The sequence below is a fragment of the Protopterus annectens genome, chromosome 2.part2 (assembly GCF_019279795.1).
Source record: "Protopterus annectens isolate FY-2018-M chromosome 2.part2, PAN1.0, whole genome shotgun sequence".
In the NCBI taxonomy this organism is placed as follows: Eukaryota; Metazoa; Chordata; order Ceratodontiformes; family Protopteridae; genus Protopterus; species Protopterus annectens.
Genome location: NC_056730.1, coordinates 970,992,445 through 971,015,296, shown reverse-complemented (window position 1 = coordinate 971,015,296; position 22,852 = coordinate 970,992,445). Strand labels below are relative to the sequence as shown.

At 42.4% G+C, this 22,852-nt stretch overlaps 1 protein-coding gene and 1 non-coding gene across 2 annotated transcripts in view; one reads left to right on the top strand and one right to left on the bottom strand.

Moving 5' to 3' along the window:
- The window catches only part of FER (FER tyrosine kinase), a gene marked incomplete in the record, with an annotated part of 3,568,968 nt that overhangs the window by 3,441,073 nt on the left and 105,043 nt on the right, over positions 1-22,852 (top strand).
- Positions 14,035-14,106, bottom strand: TRNAA-UGC. The gene has a single exon. It is a non-coding gene; the product is annotated as a tRNA-Ala (tRNA).

Here is a 22,852-nt window from a genome sequence, read left to right as displayed (position 1 = left end):
CAACAAACCAAACACATAAACACACAAAAACATACTTGGAGGCTGTAAATAAAAATCTGCCTAAGCAGCAGAGACCTCCAAAGCAGACACCCAAGCAACTGCTATCCCAAAACAAAGCACATGCAACACATAGCTCACAAAGCCAGTGTGCCGAACAGTCACAGCCCTTAAGGCTAAACAACACACCTGATACACTTGTAATAGGTGACTCTATCGTCAGGCACACTGACGTCCCGCTCACCAGGCTGAACAAGGAGAAGGTCACGCTGAGCTGCCTGTCGGGCGCTAGGATCCACCACATAACACAAGCACTCAAGTCACTCCAAGGCAAGTACAAATATGACTCAGTCATTGTCCATGCTGGTGTGAATGACCTGAGATGTACCTCCCTGGACTACATGAAAAGAGACATAGAGGAGCTCTCTGAGCATGTAGCCCAGGCCGGTATGACCCTGACCTTGAGTAGCATCTTACCCTCACCAAGAATGATGCCACAATATGAAGACAAGATGATCAATTTCAACTATTGGCTTAAGTGTTGGTGTCATTCAAAGGGGATCAATGCCTGTCAGCCTGGGATGACATGCTCGACAAGCCACGATGCTCGCTAGGGACGGCTTGCACCTGTCACCCCTGGGCTTTCGGATATTGGCAAAGGCTCTTGCTACCCCATAGTGCCTTTTTAGGCAAGGCTCAAAAGACAAACCCACCTCCATAGGTATCACAAGGGATAAGAAACTAAGAGTAATGCTACTCAACGCCAGAAGTCTAAACCTCAAGATGCACGCACTCGAAACTCTCCTTAGCATGGAGAACATCGATATCTGTGCAGTAACAGAAACCTGGTTCAAGGCTCCCGAGAGCACCCCAGCACTACCAGGTTATACCTCATACCATGCTTTTCGGCCCCAAAACTTGGACCGAACCACAAAAGGAGGGGGGAGTATCAATATTCGTCAAAGATACCCACACCTCCAGGTTGGTGGCACAGCATGAAGTATCAGAGACTATCCATGTGCAACTAACTGTGGGTAAAACTGCCTTCCAGTTTATTGCCTGCTATAGACCACCCTCCCAAACACAGGAACCCCACTCGGCCTTCCTGAGAATACTGGAAAATATAAAGGTCACTCCAAACACCATTATATTGGGCGACTTCAACTACCCAAACATAGACTGGGAGCATTACTCAAGCTCCAACACCCTAGCCCAAAGGATCCTAGAATTTATAAACTCAAATGCTATGGAACAACTTGTTACCACTCCCATAAGAGGGGAAAACATACTGGACCTGATCATCACCAACATGGGGACACTATGCTCCAGACCAGAAGTGTATCCCTCACTGGTAAGATCAGACCATAAACTAATCTCACTGGATATTCACATCCCGACGCCACCCCCTGCCCAGAAAACCACAGTAAAAAACTTCTCTAAAGCAAATTTCACACACCTCAAAACCGAGGCGAAATCCTTCAAAGCCCCCGGGCCTGTGGAATATACGGCCCAGACCACAGAATCCTTTATAAAAGCATTCTATGAACACCTTCAGGAATGCATGGATCATGCAATCCCAAATAAAACCAAGACCCAATCCTCCAAAGGCAGACGTCCTGTCTGGTGGACCCCAGCCATAAACAAGCTATACAGTAGAAGGAGGAAGCTACTACATGATAGAGCAAAATCCCAAAAGGGAAGGCATCTCTCATCAGTATTAGCAAAAAACTACGGGCACTCATAAAATCGTCTAAGGCCAGCTTCGAGAGAAAAATTGCACAGGACACTAAGGATAATCACAAGGCTTTCTTTAATTATGTTAGGAACCTGGGTGGGAATTCCCAGATATGCTCAGAATTAGTCCAAAATGACAAAAAATACACCAAGCCCATAGACATTGCCAACATCCTAGCTGACAGGTTCAGTTCAAACTCCCCCCCCCTCCCCACCAAAAGGGCAAATATCTATCCCAGCAGAGTGCTGCCCCCCCTGACATCTCAGATGCTCAGGTAAGAGCCACCCTCTCCAAAGCAAAAAACACAGCATCAATGGAACCAGATGGTGTCCCGGGCTGCGTCCTACATGAACTCCAAGAAGAGCTAAACCCAAACATAAAACTACTGTTCAGTCTTAGCCTTACTACAGGATATGTACCCAAAGAGTGGCGTACAGCAACAGTGGTCCCTCTCCACAAAGCTGGTGCTTCAACGGATCCTGGAAACTATTGCCCCATAAGCCTGACTAGCTTGGTCTGCAAAGCTATGGAAAGGATCATCATGGACCTCATAAATAAAGATATTGGGGACCTACAGACACTGGATCCTACCCAGTTTGGCTTTGTTAAGGGCAGATCCTGCATCTTAAACCTGGTCGATTTCTTTGAAACAGTTACCAAGGCCATTGACGAGGGGAAGGTGGTCCACACAGCCTACCTGGACCTCGCAAAAGCCTTCGATACAATACCCCACTCGGGCATTATAGATAAGCTCACCAGCTTAAATATAAACCCCTATGTCACTAGATGGGTTGCAAACTGGCTCAAGGACAGAACCCACATGGTTAGAATTGCTGGAGCCATGTCAGACTCCAAACCAGTTACAAGTGGCGTCCCACAAGGCTCAGTCCTGGGACCTCTCTTGTTCGGTATATATTTCTTGGCAGTACAGGCCAACACGGAAGGACTGTGGCTGACCAAGTTCGCAGATGATTGCAAACTGGGCGCCATAATCAACTCTCCAGCCGACACAAGCATCCTCCAAAAGGGCCTCATAGAAACAGACAACTGGTGCCAGAGCCATGGCCTCAAGCTAAACGCCAAAAGTGTATAGTCATCCCTTTGGCAAAAACAAAGTGCCCACAAATTACCACATAGGTGGTAATCCATTAAGTACAGAAGAAGTCATTAGGGACCTGGGGACCCAAGTTGATAGCAATCTCTCATTTGACAACCACATGGCCAAAGTGGTTAGAAAAACATTTTATATAGCCCACCTAATCATGAAGGGATTCACATCTAGATCAGGGGAGGTCATTGTGCCTCTTTACTCATCCCTCATCAGGCCCATAATTGAGTACAATGCCCCTTTTGGGATGTACCTTACCAGACACCTGCAGCAACTGGAAAGACCCCAAAAGTACCTTACCAAGAGGATCAAAGGGCTCAAACAGATGACATATGCTGCCCAGTTAAAGAAACTCCAGCTCTACTCAGTGGCATACCGCCTGCTCAGAGGCGATATGTGCCTGACGAATAAAGCCATGTCCAACCCGGAATTAATGGACATGCTGCACCTCAGAATATCCAAATCCCATCGAGCTACGTGCTTGAGAGACTTGAACCTCAGCACTGAAATAAATAGGACATGCTGGAGGGACAGATTCATAACCCAGAGGCTCCCTTCACTCTGGAATAAAATCCCAGTCCAGGTTAGGCAGAGTCCCACATTGACTCTCTTCAAGAGGAATCTTGATGAGTGGATGGGAGATCGTAGGTTTACCCCGGATATCACTTCTGTGTCACTTTTAGACAGAGGCACAGTATACTAACCTCAAAAAAAGGCATAGCAAAATTAATTTAAAGTGGGTGGCGAATGCCAAATACACTCTGGCTAGGCTTATAAATGCTGTAGGGCAGATAGCCTAGTATGAACCTATGAACCTTGGATTAGGGTTTTAAAATGGATTAATAGGTATGGAATCCTGGAATCTAATGAGATCAGGAAATGTATATAGGCAGTCTCATGACTGCAGATTGTACTTGTCAATGTTGAAGAGTTCCATACCTTCTTCAGAGCAAGAAATTTTGGTATACACAGATTTTTATATATCATTTTGTAAGCATGAAGCATTTTTTCTTGTTTTCTTACCCATTTGATCCACCTCTTTTTGAGCTCGTCATTCACCCCAAAACTGTAAGTTAAAACATAAAGAGCAAACTGATTTATAGCTTGGACTTTTTCTGGATGTCAGGGCAGTTTTCAGTATTAGTTGTACTCTTCTGAAGTATTCTTATTTTTTCAAGTTTTGTTGTCAACCCCTCATGCTTGCAAGTTCACTCAGAGAGAGGAGTATTGCTTTTCCTGTTGTTACCCACGTCTGTTTGTCATGTGCATATAAGTAATTCTTACTCCAAGCTAAATCTTTGTGTAAATATATTGATTTTAGCCATACGTTGGGTACCACATATGGCACTGGGGTTTCCAATTAGGAGCTTTCCTTAATTTTTTCTCAGTTTCTCTGGCCGTTACTTCATCCTATTTCATGTCCTCTACATTACCACTCCTTACTAATTCAAACAACTGGCTTATGAACTGGTGCCAGTTCAAGGGCAGTGCAGTAACTTGGCTGGAGCAAAGGGGGACAGCTGCTCTGCGTGCAGACTGTCTGGAGGTATGACTGCTGAAGAACTTCCACTTGAGGTGTGAGAGAAGTGCAGCAGTGAAACAAGAAGAGTGTACAAACTCCAGTAAGTGCAGCAGGTCTCTAAGATGCTCAGTACACCACAGCTCAGTACTATAAAGGACTGCTAAGCTCTGTATATACCAGACAGACTCCTACCCAGAGAGTAAAAGTGCCAGTCAGCAACAGGAGAACAGTAGATTGTTAATTCAAAGAACTTAGGACAAACACAACCAGTTCAGGCAGACAGAGGTAGAACTATTCTTCCTGTCTTTAGGAGCAGAAACTACAGTGAATAGACACAAAATCCACAACAGAGAACCCAAAGTCACTCATCTGTGTTCTGGAACAAATCCAGAAGAAACCAGGGCAGATAAAATCCAGTTAGCACACCAGGTCCAAACCCAGGGGAAACAGTCGTAATCTACAAATGGCAGCAAGATTCCCAAAAGCTCAGTACACCACGGCTCAGCACTGTAAAGTGACAGCCTGTGAAACTAAGCTCCTTGTATACTTGGCAATCACCTGACTAAGGGGTAAATGTGCCCCTCAGCACCAAGGGAACAACAAACAGCTGTTTAGTTATAGAAATGTAGGGTAAACAGCAGCATTTTAAGCAGGCAAAAGCTGAACTGTTTGTTCGTCACCTGGAACAGCAGCAAAAACTACCAGACTCCTACCCAGAGAGTAAAAGTGCCAGTCAGCAACAGGAACACGCTGTTCAACCTCAGCCTCTCCACAGGCTACGTGCCCCTAGAATAGCGCATAGCAACGGTTACTCCACTCCACAAAGAAGGGGCCACAACTGACCCTGGTAACTATCGACCCATAAGCCTGAATAGCCTGGTCTGCAAGGCTATGGAGCATCATGGAACTCATTAACAAAGACATTGGGAACCTCCAAACACTTGACCCGACTCAGTTTGGCTTTGTTAAGGGCAGATCATGCCTGCTAAACCTGGTTGACTTCTTTGAGACAGTCACCAAGGCCATAGATGAGGGAAAGGTGATTCACACAGCCTACCTTAACCACACCAAGGCTTTCGACACCATTCCCCACTCGGGTATTACAGAAAAACTCACCAGCCTGAACATAAACCCCTACATCATGAGATGGGTTGCCAACTGCCTTACAGACAGAACTCACACAGTAAGAATAGCAGGCTCCATGTCCGACTCTAAACCAGTCACAAGTGGTGTCCTGCAAGGCTCGGTCCTGGGACCCCTACTGTTCGGCATATACTTCTCAGAAGTACAGGCAAACACAGGAGGACTATGGCTAATCAAGTTTGCCAATGACTGCAAACTGGGAGCCATAACTGACTCTCCGGCTGACATGGACATCCTCCAAAAGTGCCTTACTGAGAAGGACACCTGGTGTCAAAGTCATGGCCTCAAGCTAAATGCCAAAAAATGCATAGTTATCCCATTTGGGAAAAACAAAACACCCACGAATTACCTCATAGGTGGCAGCCCCCTTAATACAGAAGAGGTAATAAGAGATCTGGGGACCTAGGTAGATAGTAATCTCTCCTTTGACAATCATATTGCCAAAGTAGTTAGGAAGGGTGGAAGTTTGGCATAGTGGTTAAGGTGCTCACCTTATAGGCACAAGGTGCAGGGTTTGATTTTCACATGGGGTAATTGGCTAGAATTGGAATGGCCAATAAGTGCAGCTAGCTTTGTACTAATTTATGAACTTATGTTTGTTGGGAGTTGGCATAATGGTTAAAGTATTTACTTCACAGAGACAAGGTACAGGGTTTGATTCTCACCTTTGAAGGGAAATTGGCTAGGCTTAACACGACTTGCAAGGACAGCCAGTCTAGTACTTATCTATAAACCCATGAGACCAGAAAGGTCATTTGTTAGTATGATATCTAAAATATTGTCATGTCTAGTTGTATTCCATAATATTTGCCCCACCCTATTTTAATTAATATTAGTAATTAATAAATATATACATTTGGGTTTGGTCCATTAAGTTGGGAGCAATTATAATAGTCTTTGGAAAGTAGAATGACCCAAAATTTTTGGAAGGGGACTTTTTCCTAATACAAGGCCATGTCAAACCCAGAGCTGTTAGACATGCTGCACTCAAAGAAAGCCCAATCCCTCAGAGCCACACACTCCAGGAATCTAAACCTTGTCATCACAATAAACAAAACATGCTGGAGGAATAGGTTCCTGACCCAGAGACTCCCCAGACTCTGGAATAGATTGCCCATACATGTCAAGCAGAGTGCCTCTTTGGCCCTCTTCAAAAGGAACCTAGACGATTGAATGGGAGAAAGGAAATTCACCCCGGGGATCATGTCAGTCGCCCTGCTAGACAGGGGTCCAGGGAAGTTAATAGTGTGGGAAGAAATAGCCAGGGAATTGTTATGGCTAGGCTTGTATAGGCCCTAGGGCTGATAGCCTAGTACCAACCTATAATCCTTCTATGTGGCCCATCTAATTAATAAAGGGTTCACATCTAGAAATAGAGGTTATAGCGCCCCTCTACTCGTTACTCATCAGACCCATCATAGAGTACAATGCCCCATTTGGGATGTATTACACAAGACACTTCCAACAGCTGGAAAGACCACAAAAGTACCTCACCAAGAGGATTACAGGCCTCAAACGTATGTCCTATGCAGCCCGACTGAAAAAACTCCTGCTGTACTCCGTGGTATATCGCTTACTCAGAGGTGATCTCTGCCTGATTTACAAAGCCAACTCAAAATTGATGGACATGCTCCACCTAAAGAAATCCAAGTCACTGCTAGCCACACGCTCTATTGAGCTAAACCTCACCACAGCAGTAAATAGAACATGCTGGAGGGATAGATTCCTGTCACTGAGACTCCCCATGCTTTGGAACAAAATTCCAAAGTACATTAGGCAGAGCCCCTCACTAACACTCTTCAAGAGAAACCTTGACGAGTGGATGGGTAACAGAAAATACACCCCTGGGATCACTTCATTAGCTCTACTTGACAGAAGATCAGTTAATTAATCAATGGGGTGGCGAAAGCTGATACACTCTGGCTAGGCTTATAAATGCCCTCGGGCAGATAGCCTAGTACCTACCTATGAACCTAAGAAGAAGTTCCAGTAACAGTCTACTTCACTACTTCAGGTCTCTCAGCTACTGTCTCAGCCAAACCCAGATAGAATAAGGGCAATATGCATGCAAATTCCAGTTACCGCAGCAGGAAGACAGGCTCCATACACTACAGCTCAGCTGGTCCATGTAATTATGATCTTTATATACTAAACAAACACCCACTTAAAGGGGAAAAGCACCAGTCAGCATTGGGATTATAGTATCATAGGCGGTTGCAAGGTTAACAGCCCTAGAGCCTTTTTAAGCCTGGCCATTCATGCCCCAGAGTTCCCAGTTATCATTGCCTATGTCCATAAGGGCCATAGGCAACAATCCAGAGGTGAATTTGGGATTTCCCATCCACTGGTCCAAGCTGTGTTGGAATAGCTGTAGGAAAGAGCTGTGTTTCACATGAATGGGGAGTGCCTTCCAGAAAAAGGGTAATCTCAGGGACACACACCTGTCCCTCCCACATGTTTTGTTTGTCACAGACAAAGTTTAGATCCTTAGATTGGATAATTCTAGTACTGGGTGTTTTGTGAATGTGTAGCAGATCCATCAGGACTGGATCGGAGAATGCCTTGTATGCTATGCATAGATTGCCCCTCAGTAGTCTGTAGGAAATCAAGTACAGGACAGGGCTTTAAGGCGGTCCATATAGGACATATTATTTACACCCTGTATTCTATTTGTGTGGAACCTCTGTGACCTCTCCAGCTGTTGAAAATGCCTGGTGAGGTACATGCTGAAGGGTACGTTGTACACAATAATTGATCTAATGAGGGCTGAGTATAGTGTGCCTATGGCCTCCTTCTTTCTGGATACCATGCTCTTACTTTGATCACCATGTGTCCACAGTAGAGAGAAAATCCTTGTATGCAGCGCAACTTATAAGTTTCCAAGTCCCTTACTACTGGGTCTACTCTTAGGGTAGTGTTATCAGTGTTGTGATTTGCAGGGGGTGGTCATTTTCCCAAAGGGGATAATTTCGCTTTTTTTTTTGCATTGAGCTTTAGGCCATGGTTCTGGCACCATTTCTGTATCTGTGTCAGACCTTTCCGGAGCATATCTACATCTTTGGAGGATTCAGTGATTGCGCCCAGCTTGCAGTTGTCAGCAGATTTGGTCAGCCAAAGGCCTTCTGCACTTACCTTGACTTCAGAGAAGTGTATTCCAAACAGGAGAGGTCCCAGTACTGGGCTCTGTGGGACATCACCAGTAACAGGCCTGTTGGTGGTGGTGGATTCCCCCACCCTAACTTCATGTACCCTACCTGTGAGCCCTTTTGCTATCCATCAGGCGAGATAGGTATTTATGCCTACATTTGTGAGTTTATCTGTAATACCTAACTGAGGTATTGTGTCAAATGTTTTTTCCAGGTCATGGTACGCAGTATGTACCATTCTGCCTTCATTCATGGCTCCAGTGACCTTCTTGAAGAAATCCACTACGTTTAGTAGGCATGACCTGCCCTTTATGAAACTTAACTGGGATAGAGCTACTGTTTGAAGATTTTCTATGTCTTTGTTTATCAGGTCCACAATATTTCTTTCCATGGCTTTGCATGTAAGACAAGTCAAACTTAGGGTTCAGTAGTTCCCTGTATTTGTTTTTGGTCTGCCTTTATGTGGAGGGATGACCCTTGCAGTCCTTCATTTCCTTAGGATTGAAGCCTGTCTGGAGGCTGTGGTTGATTATAGATTGTAATGGGCCTGACAGGTCATGTTTCAAGCTATTTAGGAGGTATCCTGAGATATTATTAAGACCCATTGATGCAGTGTTGTTTTAGCTCTGGAGAGTACATTGAGGACCTGTTCTTTAGTGACAGGGGAGAAATGGTAGAGGGTATTTCCTGGGAGAGGGGGCTGGGGTTGATGGGGGATGAAATTGGAGCTAAATGTATTGTCCAGCAAATTTGCTACACCGTTTCAGTATAGGAAGTTCCATTTAGTATTAGTTCAGCACTCTTTTGGGTGCTCCCTTTAAGGTTGTGTACATAACTGAAAAATAAGGGAACAGCAGACATTCAGTTAGTAAAGCTCAGTACAAAACATTAGCCAATGTAGGCAGGCACAGGCAGAATCCTACTTTCATCTCAGCAAGAATATCAGTCTCAACTGCCAGGCCCAAAGTCAGCAGTAGACAAGTCCCAGTCTCTCAGCTGCTCTCTGGTCCAAACCTGGATGAAACAAGGGCAGCTAATATATCTAATTGCAAGAAGTCCAGACCCATGTGAAACAAGGTCCATATACAAAGAAAATTCAGATAGCACAGCAGGACACCAGCAAGTTCAGTATGTCACAGCTTAGCCTAATCAATCATATGAAAGGCTGTTTTTGAGTTAAATAATTCGCTATTTAAGGTTTGATATTTATTTTTAAGTCAAGATACAACAGTGGTGCATTCATTTTGTAGATACTTGGCTTATCAAGTAGCAGGAAAAGATATAAAATACTGCATAACAGGGGAAGCCTCATCCAGTGAGTTCTTTCTGTATGATAAAAAGTCTGATAATCTGCTGTTATTATACACAATTAAGGCAAAGACTATAGAGAATAAGACCAAGATAAAATACATAAATACCTTTGTGAAGCTACTAGCTTTCTTTTCAAGTCTGTTAACATAAATATACATTCACTTTATAGAATCCAACGATGTTAAAAAAATAAATAAATATATATGTATGTACGTACATGATGTTAAAAATATATATATATTCCATTGCATACACCCCACTGATACTACCTATGCCTGCTTATATAACATCATCATGTATGGTACCAAAGCCACACTCAGTAACATTACCATGATATCAGACACGCTAAATAGCTTTATATTTAATGCCAGCTATGTAAAAAATTGATAAGTCAAGTCTCTTCAAAAATAATGCTGTACATGTATACCTTGAGTTAAAGAAAATGACATCTTCAGACTACTTAGTAAAATGCCTCAGACAGCTGTTAGTGTCATTGACGTAGTTTGTTTTCTGTTTAAAGCACCGTACTTCTAGTTGGGATGGCATATTGCAAGGCATTTATTTACAACTTGTGCCATTCATTAATTTTTTAAGCCACTTGTCTTTAGAAGGGTTACAGTGGTAGCAAACTGAACATACCAGTCCAGAATTTTCCAACAAAAATTCCCAGTCCTTACTGTTGGATCCCCCAGCAGTTTGTAGGCAAGATGAGTGATATTGCAGTCCAGCATGGCCTTGGTGTGCCCCATGGCCTCCTCCTAGTGGGCCTTGCCTGGTATACATCCCATGGGTGGCACCAAGGGGGACACTGTCACTCGGTCCCATACCAGCTCTACCACTTCTCTCAGCGTAGTGCAGTGGCTTTACTCCAAGATCTTCCAGGATTGTCTAGCTCCTCTCTCTGCCACAGAGAGCATGTCCAGCAAACTTGTGAAGGAACCTTATTTTGCCACTTTTGTCCATGATTTTCATTCTTTTGTGTCACTATACAAAGCTCACAGCTCTAGGTTAGGTTGGGGTGTAGAATAACTATAAATAAACTGGGAACTTCATCCTGTGCCTCAGCTCTTTGGTCAGCACCACCAAAGTGTGGTATAGTGCCTGCAGTACTGCCACTTCTCTACCCATCTGCTGGTCAGTCTGCTAATCTTGTCTGCCATCACTCATGAACAAGACCCCAAGATTACTTCAACTCCTCTGCTTTTGGTAAAAACTCCCCTATCACCTGCAGAGAACAATCCACTCTTTTCCATGCAAGAACAATGACTTTTGATTCAGAGATGCTGATTTTCATCCCAACCACTTCACACTCGGCAGCGAATTATCCCAATGCACTCCAGACACTTCCATCACTTAAGGCCAATAGGAAGTCATCATCGTCTGCAAACAACAATTGTGGAACTTTACTCTTCCTGGACTGTATATTCTCCCTGCCATGGCTGCACCTTCATATTCTGTCCACAAAAATCATGAACAGGAGGGAAAACAAGACACATCTTTATGGAATCCTGTGCCGAGCTTGAACATATTCGCTTTAATGCTGAGATTGCAGACAAAATAGCACTAAATATACAGAACCAACTGATATTGCCAACATCCTAGCAGATAGGTTCAGTGCTAGCTTTACCCCCCTCTCACCCCCTAGAGGGCCCATCTCTATACCGGAAGAATGCAAAGTTCCTATAATCACGGCTGCACAGGTAAAAAACACACTCTCCAAAGCCAAAAACACAGCATCCAGGGGACCTGACAATATCCCAGGCTGCATTCTACATGAACTACAGAATGAACTGGCACCCTACCTAAGTACCATGTTCAATCATAGCCTTGCCTTAGGCTTTGTACCCACTAAATGGCGCACCGTGATGGTTATCCCACTCCACAAAGGGGGAGCCACGATGGACCCCGGGAACTACTGCCCCATTAGCCTGACGAGCCTGGTCTGCAAGGCCATAGAACGTATCATCGTGGAACTCAAAGACATTGGTAATCTCCAAACTCTGGACCTTACCCAGTTTGGATTTGTAAAAGGCAGATCATATATCCTAAACCTGATTGACTTCTTTGAAGCAGTCACCAAAGCCTTAGATGAGGGTAAAATGGTTCACACAGCTTATCTAGATCTCGCCAAGGCTTTCGACACCATCCCCCACTGTGGAATTATAGATAAGCTCACTAAACTAGGTATAAATTCCTATGTCACAAGATGGGTTGCCAACTGGCTCAGTGACAAAACCCACACTGTGAAAGTAGCGAATTCCAAATCCGACTTCAGACCAGTGACAAGTGGAGTATCACATGGTTCAGTCCTGGGTCCTCTCCTATTTGGTATCTACTTCTCTGAAGTGCAGGCTAACACAGAAGGTCTTTGGCTAACAAAGTTTGCAGATGACTGCAAACTAGGAGCCATAATCGAAACTCCTAACTATGTGGACAAACTACAAAAGGGCCACACTGAGACAGATACCTGGTGTCAAAGCCATGGCCTGAAGCTCAATGCCAAAAAGTGTATTGTCATCCCCTTTGGTAAAAACTCTTTACCCATGAACTACCACATAGCTGGTAGTCTACTTAATGCCGAAAATGTGATGAGACCTTGGGACACAGGTGGACAGTAGTCTCTCCTTTGATAATCACATTGCCACAGTGGTCAGGAAATCCTTCTACGTTGCTCATCTCATCACAAAGGATTCTCATCCAGAAAAAAAGAGGTCATTGTTCCCCACTACTCATCACTCATTAGACCCATTATAGAGTACAACGCCCCTTTTGGTATGTACCTCACAAGACATCTACAACAACTGGAAAGACCACAGAAATACCTCACAAAGAGGATTACTGGCCTCAAACAGATGCCTTACGCAGACCGTCTCAAAAAACTACAAGTTTACTCCATCGCATATCGCCTACTCAGGGGCGATCTCTGCCTAACATACAAAGCTATGTCAAACCCAGAGCTGTTGGACATGCTCCACTTAAAGAAATCCCAATCCCTCCGAGCTACACACTCTAGGGACCTAAACCTTGTCACCACAATAAACAGAACATGCTGGAGGGATAGATTCCTGTCCCAGAGACTTCCCATACTCTGGAACAGACTACCTATCTATGTCAAACAGAGCTCCTCATTAGCACTCTTCAAGAAAAATCTTGATGATTGGATGGGAAATGGGAAATTCACCCCAGGGATCACTGCTATGGCTCTGCTCGACAGGGACACAGGAAAATAATTTTCTTGGGTGGCGAAAGCCAGGGTACATTTTTTGGCTAGGCTTATATAGGCCCTAGGGCCAATAGCCTAGTACCTACCTATGAACCTATGAAAACTGTCTTTCCACAAGAGCAGCAATTGAATGGTGCACTGCAGCTGCCTTTGGACACCATATCACACAAAACTTTTCTGTGTGCATCATCGTGTGAATCTCTAGGTCCACAAGACACATGTACCATACTGGCAAATCCTATGACCCCAGCAATATCAGTGCAAGGACAGTTTGTTCCATGGTCTGAGCAGAATTCACATTGTTCCTTCTGAGATTCACTTTGCTGCTTCTAAAATGCAAACTCATCTTACAGATGGAGTTTCCTTTATACACCACATCAAAGAGACTTTCCTAAGAGCATAACACATCTTTACCAGTAACATATTTGCTGCTCCTGTTTTTGAAAATGGTTATTGTCCCTGCCTTTCACATAACATTGATCATAGGATCATGGCTAAGTACTAGTCTAGCTATCTTTGTAGGCCATTTAAGCCTAACCAGTTTCCTCAAAAGTGAGAATCAAACCCTATACTTTCTGTCTGTAAGTTATACACCTTAACCATTATGCCGTTTCCTAACTTCAGCTATATTTATCTGATATTGCAGCCACAGACACAAATTCACCACTGTGAGGTTTGAACCATCTGCTTATTTAGTTAAGTATCTAGAGAGCACTCTTATTAGCCACAAGTGCCACAGGAGAAGTCTTAAATGTTCAGACTTCTTGCACTGGCTGGAATTCAAACCCAGGGCGACTGCTTGAAAGGCAGCTATGCTCACTAATATACCATCAGTGCTACAAATTACTGTGGAGATGCTTGGAATTGAACCCAGGACCTCATGCATGCAAAACATGTGCTCTACCACTGAGCTACATTTCCTTGCTAAAAGGCACTTTAACCATGGCAACCCAGCAGTATACAGTGCCTTCAGAGTTTCCAGGCAGATCTCATTCAGTCCTCCAGCATTGCCACCTTTTAGTTGTAGAATTTGCCACAATTACCTTATTGAGAGAGACGGACACATTCCCACTAGTGTCTTCTAACACCGCATTCACAAAGAAGTACTTGTCCACTAGATTAAGGTGTATCTTAGAGTATTCCTTCCACGTCATGACATTGTCCCTACTTGAGGTTAGTATCTCTGCACCATTGCTGAAAACAACCTAGTCAGTCCCCCACCCCTTACCTCCACCAGCTCACTAGATGGTTTGCTAGACCCTTTTTAAGACTTTCTGAAAGACATTTTCCTTATTCTCAAGCCTTCACTTTAGTGACTACTTAACTACTGCCTTCTTGACCTCTGACAGTACTTAATGGTCAAATCTGGAGACTCCCCTAAATAGAAGGTTTGTTTTTTAAAGTTAACCATTTCTGTCCAGTTCTAGTATCGACTAGCAAACAGTTGAGCTGTCATTATGACAAACAACCACCTTTTTGTCCACAACTTTTTCCCTGTTTCAACTACTGAGAACTTGAACAGGGCTCTTTTAGACTCCTTATCACTGACCTTCAGTGGTATCTGAAAAATCCCATGTCAGATGTTGAAGATGAACTTATTCTGCACAGACACATCTCCTAGGTATTCTCTGGACACCCTCACAATGTGTTTAAGTTTCCTGGGCTTTCCAGTTACTGCCCCAGGCATCTAACATAACTTACCACCAAGTGAAGGTTAAGTTAACAGGTATCTGTAGAATTAAAGCAGCATGCATTGATCTGCTACTGAGTGGTCAGAAGCTACAGGGAAAACTACTGACTGACCCTGCAAGGCAGTGGGAACTGGATGTAGAAGCTTACAGTGTCTAAACAAGTAAGTAAATAAGAATGACTGAACAAAGCAAACAAATCTTAAGTCAAAGAAACCCAATTTAAAAAACAAAAAACAAAAGGTAAATTGAAGCCTGAAGCTTGCAACAGCACTAAAAAATGCAAACCTTAGGCATGTAGAAACTGTAGGTACCAACAGAAACATGAGAATGAATAAGTAAATAGTGATCATTTTATGCACATTCCATGCTAATAAACCTAAATCTACGTATTAGGGTAATGTGCAGACCCTAAACCATTAACCTTTTATCAAGGTATGCTGATACTTTGCATGGTATGCCAGTCAGCTGATAACAGATTACTGCTGAAACACTGCCTTCCACAGATGGTTGTAGGGCGCATGCATGGTTGTAGTTCTGATGTTGTCACTGTCTTACTGGTCAGTAACTAGGTTACATGATGACTTCTTCTTTTCTGTCTTCTCCAAGGTATGGCAATCTCAGAGCTAGCATATGTAAGTAGCAGGGGTGGGGAGTGCAGCGTGCAACCTACAAAAAACAGTTGTAAAGGAGAACAGAGATTGTCAAAATTCACTGTTCTGTAGTTTCACAATTCTTTTCATAATTCTGGGAATTACAGGTCTGAGAGTTTTACAGTAGAGTGTTTGGTAATTTTCAAACTTTCATGCAAGCAGCTGCTCCTTCCCCAGCAGTGAGTTGATGTTACACATACCAAGAGAGTTTTGTACTTCTTTATCTTACATGCGTTTCCCTCCTTTTTGACTGACATCACTCCTGATCCTCACCTTTCACCTTCTGGGCGATGAGCCCACACATTGTCTTTATGCAATCTTTTTTGGGCGTCACCTGACCAAGCTTACATGGGTTGTCTGGCCAACAGGCATTTGCTGGCAAATACCATCTGCACGGTTGGCTCCATGAATGTGCTGAAAGAACCATCGTATTATGTGGTCATTTTCTGAGTAATTTTTGTGGATAGTTTAACATTGTATACTTATTAATACATTTGAGTGGTTTACAGTGCATTAGCTCCTTCCGCATAATTTTGAATCATTGCTAGAGCTATACAGTTAATTTCTTGGGTTGTTTCATTTTCTTATAGAAATTTTTGTCATAACCTAATCAGATTAATTTCTTATGTGATGAGTACTGTGAAAGAAACAACAGTACTGTCCTGTGAGGTCTATTGTTTTTTCTTGTTGGTAGCCATACCCTTTTACCTGTTAAGTCATACAGTCGTATACCGTCAGCATTATAGACTATAATGGAAGTTTTCCTTTTCCAACTTTTTTCTTCAAAGTCATTGTCCTGCTTCATTACCTGCTTTATTTATTTGTTTTAGCACTCCTGTAGATGCAGTCCAAAAATGTTCACAACTAGCCAGAATTCTTACATTTCTTTGCTGCAGTGGCATTCTAAAACTAGACCTTTAATATAGTCCTTATTTCCCCCTTGAAGAGAAGGGAAGAAGGACAAATGTGAATTATACTAGTAATGTGCTAAGATGTTCTGAAATATGATCACCATGATGCCCACTGAACTTTTATTAGAGAAACAATACATACAGATCACTAAAAGAGGCAGAACAGATTGACATTTTTTTTTATTTTCTGACTTCACAGTTGTGTGAAGTTACGGAACATAAAGGGACTGAGATGTCAGAAATGACCCTGCAGATTACTATACAAACTGCACCTGTACTTTTTAATCTCAAGAACACATATCAGTCATTTAAAGGAATATCCATTTTCTACATCTGCATTACTCTAAGACATGTAGAAAGGTGATAAAAGCTGTTCTGCGGTCTCGTTTTAGTTTTCAAAGATGAAATAAAGGTTACTGATGCTGCAGTGGTGAACTCAGGATCCTGACTCCAAAGAATCATGTAAGCAGTAAAGAGAGTGAAATGATGTCAGCACAATGAACGTGACAATATTGCAAGTCATTTGTGGTGAAAACCAATTTCAGAAGGCTTTGAATTAGTCCTTTCCCCTAGTGTTGTTGGGGGTGGGGGGATCAGGGATGTTTTTCATAGTCAGTGTTGCTGAACTAATTCTTAGATCTTCCTACCATGCAGACACCTGCGACTGGCCCAGTGTCCAGAGTCTTTACATCATCCCTAGCCAACAGACATCTGAAAACTGACGTCTGGGCACCATCTTCATTTCTTTCTTGCTGTGCAGCCAGATGAGCTTCATGTGTGTTCAAGTCAGCTCATGGTGCATTGGTCGGCTCATGTTTCCAGGGAACCACCTTCTTCCAGTCAGACAAGTACCTCAATGGGGAACTTTCTCTACTAATTTAATGTTCATAAAAGTCAACAATTGCTTAAAGTGCAGGAAGCAAATCTCACATAAAGATTTCCGCTTGTTTTGCCTGTTCTGCTTGGGGCCACAGTACCATGTCTCTAACTGTCCTGACTGTGCAAAATTCCATGCAAAAACACTCAAGCAAAGGGCCAAGGTACTTGCCACTCATATTAAATCCTGTTCTTCGGCAGTGGTGCAATCCAGTACTACTGTGGGGTCTCCACAGACTCCAGCATCTGCTAGCATCATTCAAAAAAAAATGGAAAACGAAAAGGCAAAGGACCCTGACATTAGCAAAAAAAACTCCAACTATAGGTCTTAACTCAACAGACAGCCTAGTGAAGCAGCTTTGCAGCCCCATGGTATGGCAACTCCTAAGCCCACATCCCTGATATATGACCCCTCAGGAGGCCGTCATGGTTTCTGACCTACCTAAAACTTCCACAAAGGTTTGCGCATAGGTCAGGTCTGAGGCCACTCTGCAGGACTCCTCTTCAGATGTCCATGCCATGGCTCTTGAGGGAGACTTCCTAGGCTACTGAAGCTACAACCAAAGCTGCAGTTAGATGACTGCATCCTCAAGTCACCCCTTTAAAATGGGCAAACAAACCAAAGGGAACCACATCTTTTTCTTCTCCACTACCACCATCCACTTCCTCTCAGACTGAAGTCCAAATAGGAGTTTATGGTCTTCATGAAATCTAGAGAGTGCTCTTACTCTTCAACCTTCAAGGCCTCCCCATCTAAAAGGAGTAGAGGAGCAGCTTTTCAGGAAGTTTTCTCTACCTCAAAGTATGAGGAGGAACTGTCTTACTCTGGCCACTTACCACCTCAAATTTATCTGGACTCGGATGATACGTACTCCTCCACCCCCCACCCCTCCTGAGGACCTTTCCTTCAGGGATGCCCGAGGGGTATATGTTCTCCTTCACTAGACAGGTTGGTTCCTGTATGCATTCCTGCCCTTACCCCTCCTCCTCAGGATACTAACAAAAAATCAGGAAGGGCAGACCCAGCATGATCCTGGTAGCCCCTTTCTGGCCAAGATGTCATGTCACTGGTTCTCCCTCCTCTTGACTCTCAGTAAGGGGAGATTCTGCACCCTACCATAGGAGATAGCTCTCCTCAGCCAAGTAAAGGGGTCTGTCTTCCACCTCCACCAAGCCACCTTCAGGTTAGCCACCTGGAGGATTGCATTTTAACATAATGGACTACATGCTGCCCCAAGCATATTTTCCCCATTCTAAGAGAAGCAAGAAATCTCAGTTCTGGAACTTAATACCTTTCAAAATGGAAAAAAAATGCTTCTTGGTGTCAAGAAATGAAACTAACCCTGCTCAAAAAGACATCTTGTGAGTTTTGCAGTACCTGTCAGACCTCTTTAAACTAGGACTTTCGTGTTCAAGCATTAAGGTACATGCATCTGTATTAGGTTGCCTGCACAGTTTTTCACTTATCTTCTCACATTCCCACATGTAACCCTTTCTAAAAGCGATGAAACCACCTAGAGGAAACTCCATTCTGGATTGGGATCTAAATTATGTGTTAGAAAAAGTAACCTTGTCCTCCTTTCAACCTGCTGCCATTGTCCCTGTAAAGATGTTACCCTGGAAGACCACCTTCCTTATAGGTGTTACATCAGCTATGTGAGTTTCTGATCTAGAAGCCCTCATGAGTTAAAGACCTTTCACTTTCTTCCACATGGATAGGGTCACCCTCAAAATAAACTCATCCTTTATGCAATAAGGTGGTATCAGGCTGTCCACCTACCAGTCTTCTAACCAAATCCACAGAACATGCCAAAGTAAGTGCTGCACTCCCTGGATGTGCACAGGCAGATAAAATACTATCTAGACAGGGCAAAAAGCCCTAACAGAGTAGAGCAATTGCTGGTGGCTTTCATAGAGGATAAAAAGGGTAAGCTTGTCTTCCAACAAACCATTTTTAAATGGATGGCTAACTGCATTAAGTTCTGTTAGTTACAGAATGGAAAGGATTTGCCTGGGTATATTAAAGCCCATTCCACCAGACATGGGGCAACTACCAATGTTTTCCTCAAAAGAGTTCCCACCCAAGCCACCCTAGAGCAGCCACATGGAACACAAGTGCACGCCTTTGCAAAACACTATAACCTAGGAAATGCCTCCAGGGTTAGAGCAGGTTTTGCTTCTGCCATCCTGAAAAATCTTATTTCCTGAAGTCATACAGACAGCCCACCACGCAAATCTTGGCTTTGGGAGTCCTCCCAAGAATCAGTACTGCAACATTGACTGTGAAGAACATAGTACATTTGTGTTCCACTGACTGTAATTGCAGATGTTTGAGCAGATCAGTGTTGCAGTACATACTCCCACCTTCCAGCCCCTTTATCGACTGACCACTCATCTCCCCCTTGCATGGTGCAGAGGGTAGAGGAGCTTTTCTGCAGATAGTTCCCTTTCTTTATCCCTTCTCTGCCTCCTCTTATGTTTTTTTCCCTTCTCACTTAAATTTAGATGACTGGAGTGGTTGTTCTGTCCTCAGGCATCAGACTGCTCGTTCACTGCATAGAAACGACTTGAAGATGGTGCCAATTAACACCATTTACATGTGTGTGTGTGTGTGTGTGTGTGTGTGTGTGTGTGTGTGTGTATATATATATATATATATACATATATATATATATATATTTACATGTATATGTGTGTGTGTGTATGTATATATATATATATATATATATATCTACAGCTGGCATATATATATATATATATACATATATATATATACATATATGTATGTATGTATTATATATATATATATATATATATATATATATATATATATATATATATATATATATATATATACACACACACACACACACATATATATATATATATATATATATATATATATATATCTTCAGACGTCTGTCAGCTAGGGATGATGTAAAGACTCATGGAATCCTACTGGTCATGGGCTTCTGCATGGCAGGAATACCCAAGAATCAGTACTGCAACATTATTGATCTACTTGGACATCTACAATTATGGTAAGTGGGACACAACTGTACTTTCCCCCCACATGGATTGGTGAAGGGAAGGAGCTTGCCTTCATTTCAGCATAGTGAATCTGTTTTTCAGCATAAGCTTCTCTTAGTACTGACACCTAAACTAATGACATTGATAGAATTATCATGAATCCACACAATTGTCATGCAGCGGCTTTTGCATTAGTCAATCTCCCACTGTCTGATTTTGTCTTCAGATATTGCTTGTCACTCAGAGGAGAGTTTCTTTACTATAAGGTTTTAGAAGACATGGGGAAAAGAATGTTCTGTAGGTAAAGTGTTTAGCACAAGTCATCATACTTGACTCTACTAACATGCTTACATGTAAATGCTGCTCTGTTAGAGCATTGTATCGTGCTGTTTAGAAATCATCTTGTAGGATGACACATGGTTTTTAAAATTGCTTCTGCTAATCAGGATCAAATCAGGGAAGAATGCTTGTGGAATAAAGAAAAGGAAAAAGCTGAGAACTTGAGGTTTTTGTAACTGTTAAAGCTAGTGATTAATGGAAAACTTACTTTGAGGCATTGTAGACGTGAGCAATCTGCTGGTTTAGCGGTTAAGGTCTCTACCTTACTGTTCCAGGGTTCACGCCTGATCCTAGTTCCCATGTGTAATATGCTTGTTCTACCATTGTTTGTTTTTCTCTTTGTACTGCAATTTGCTGTCACATCCCAAAAGCATGCTGATTAACTGAACACTTTGAAGTTTGTCTCTGAATACTGCATTTATCCTTGCTTTTCAAGTCCAGGTCACAGCTGAAAAGGCTGCTAAAGTAGACCAGTTCAGTTATGTGTTTAGCAATTTAGTAAATTAAAAAAGTATTGAGTAAATGTCCTCTTGTGTTATCACATTTACAGTGATCAAATAAAGTAATTTTGAAAGCAATCATCGGTGTCAAACATGAAGGACTAGAAATTATTCAGTAAAAGCAGCATAATAACCAGATTGTGATATTACCACCAATTTTAATTGTGCTTTTTTATGTTGATGCAGAATAATTTAATTGCAGCCACACACTTCATCAGACCTTTTAGTATTCTCTAAAGTCAGTGAATGTAGTTTCATTTGACTTCCGTACTCCTTCGATCATACAGGTTTCCCTGCTTCTTTAGTAGGACGAATCAAATAGTACATTTTTTAATGGAAAATGATTTGATTTCTTGCCTTATGTGTACTTGTCAGACTTTAAATCTTAATAGGATCTCATTCTAGAGCTCTGTAAATGATTTATGTCAGGATCGTGTATGTGTTTGTGCATGTACTGTCACTGCTTCCTTGCTGTGCTTCAATAAGTACTTCATAGGAGCCATATCATTCTGTTTTGAGCACCAGTAAGCTCCCTTGCAGAGCTGTATGTCATGTCATGAACCTGATTTGCTGAACAGTAGAGTGCAAACACGGTGTATTTGAATTAAGTGTTTTCTGAGTTGCGCTTCACAGGTTATAAGAAAATATGACTACTTGTTATTTAACACCATGTGGCTTTCATTTATCTGGACTTTGTAAGACCCTTTTGTCCCCAATAAGTAAATAAATTATATTAAATAAAAATGAAATCTAAAGTAAAGAAAAAAAATAGGTTGTGTGACAGCTGCCTTGATCCTCTGATTACTAGTCTGTTAATATGTTGGAAGGCAGTCATTGTATAAACTATATAATGGAGCTACAGAATATATGTGTACCAATGACTAAGTGAACACAGTGTCACATATTAAGTTGTCATTGGGAAAGGTATTGGACGCTCTTGCCTGAATCACCCTGTTGCTGAAAACGTTCACATGTTGATGTCAAGAAGCAAGAATGAGAAGCTTCATTTAGACCTAATCGTACAATACAATGTGTATTCCAGTATTTTTATGCCTGCTTTTCAGTCTGCTGTCTTGAGATAATAAACAGTACATCATGAGCATTTTGTAAGAAAATAAGTTTGAACCCTTGTGAAGTTTCAGTTTAAATTTATTTAGGGTGCTTATTTCCTAAGCACCATAACATAGTGGGTTATGATCAGGTTTCCAATTGTGTAACCATGTTATTTTGTGTTCAAGATATGGATGCTAAGAGATTCACTCTGAAGGTGAAACTTGGCATCCATGTTGAGAACACATAACAGCAGGTTATGATCGGTGGAGTCACCATCTGCTGAGATACTTGAGCCCAGGAAAATAAAATCTTTGTAATGCATGGAGTCTTGTATCCATGTTGTATCGATTACCAAAAAACAAATTTGATGCATTTTACTGACTTGCCAATAAAGCACTTGGGGAGTGCTGTCACATAGATAGCAAGTATTAAAAAATTCAGGGACAGTTTTTAAATACTGGCCTAATTTATTCTGTAGACATAAGAGGAAAGATATTGAGGGACAGAAGGAGAGTCCCTTCCCTTATACCCGCCCATTGTACAGTGCTTAAGAGGTTGGTATGAATTGTTGTTCACCTCTGAAAGCACTGTTACAGTTGGGTCTTACACTACAGTAA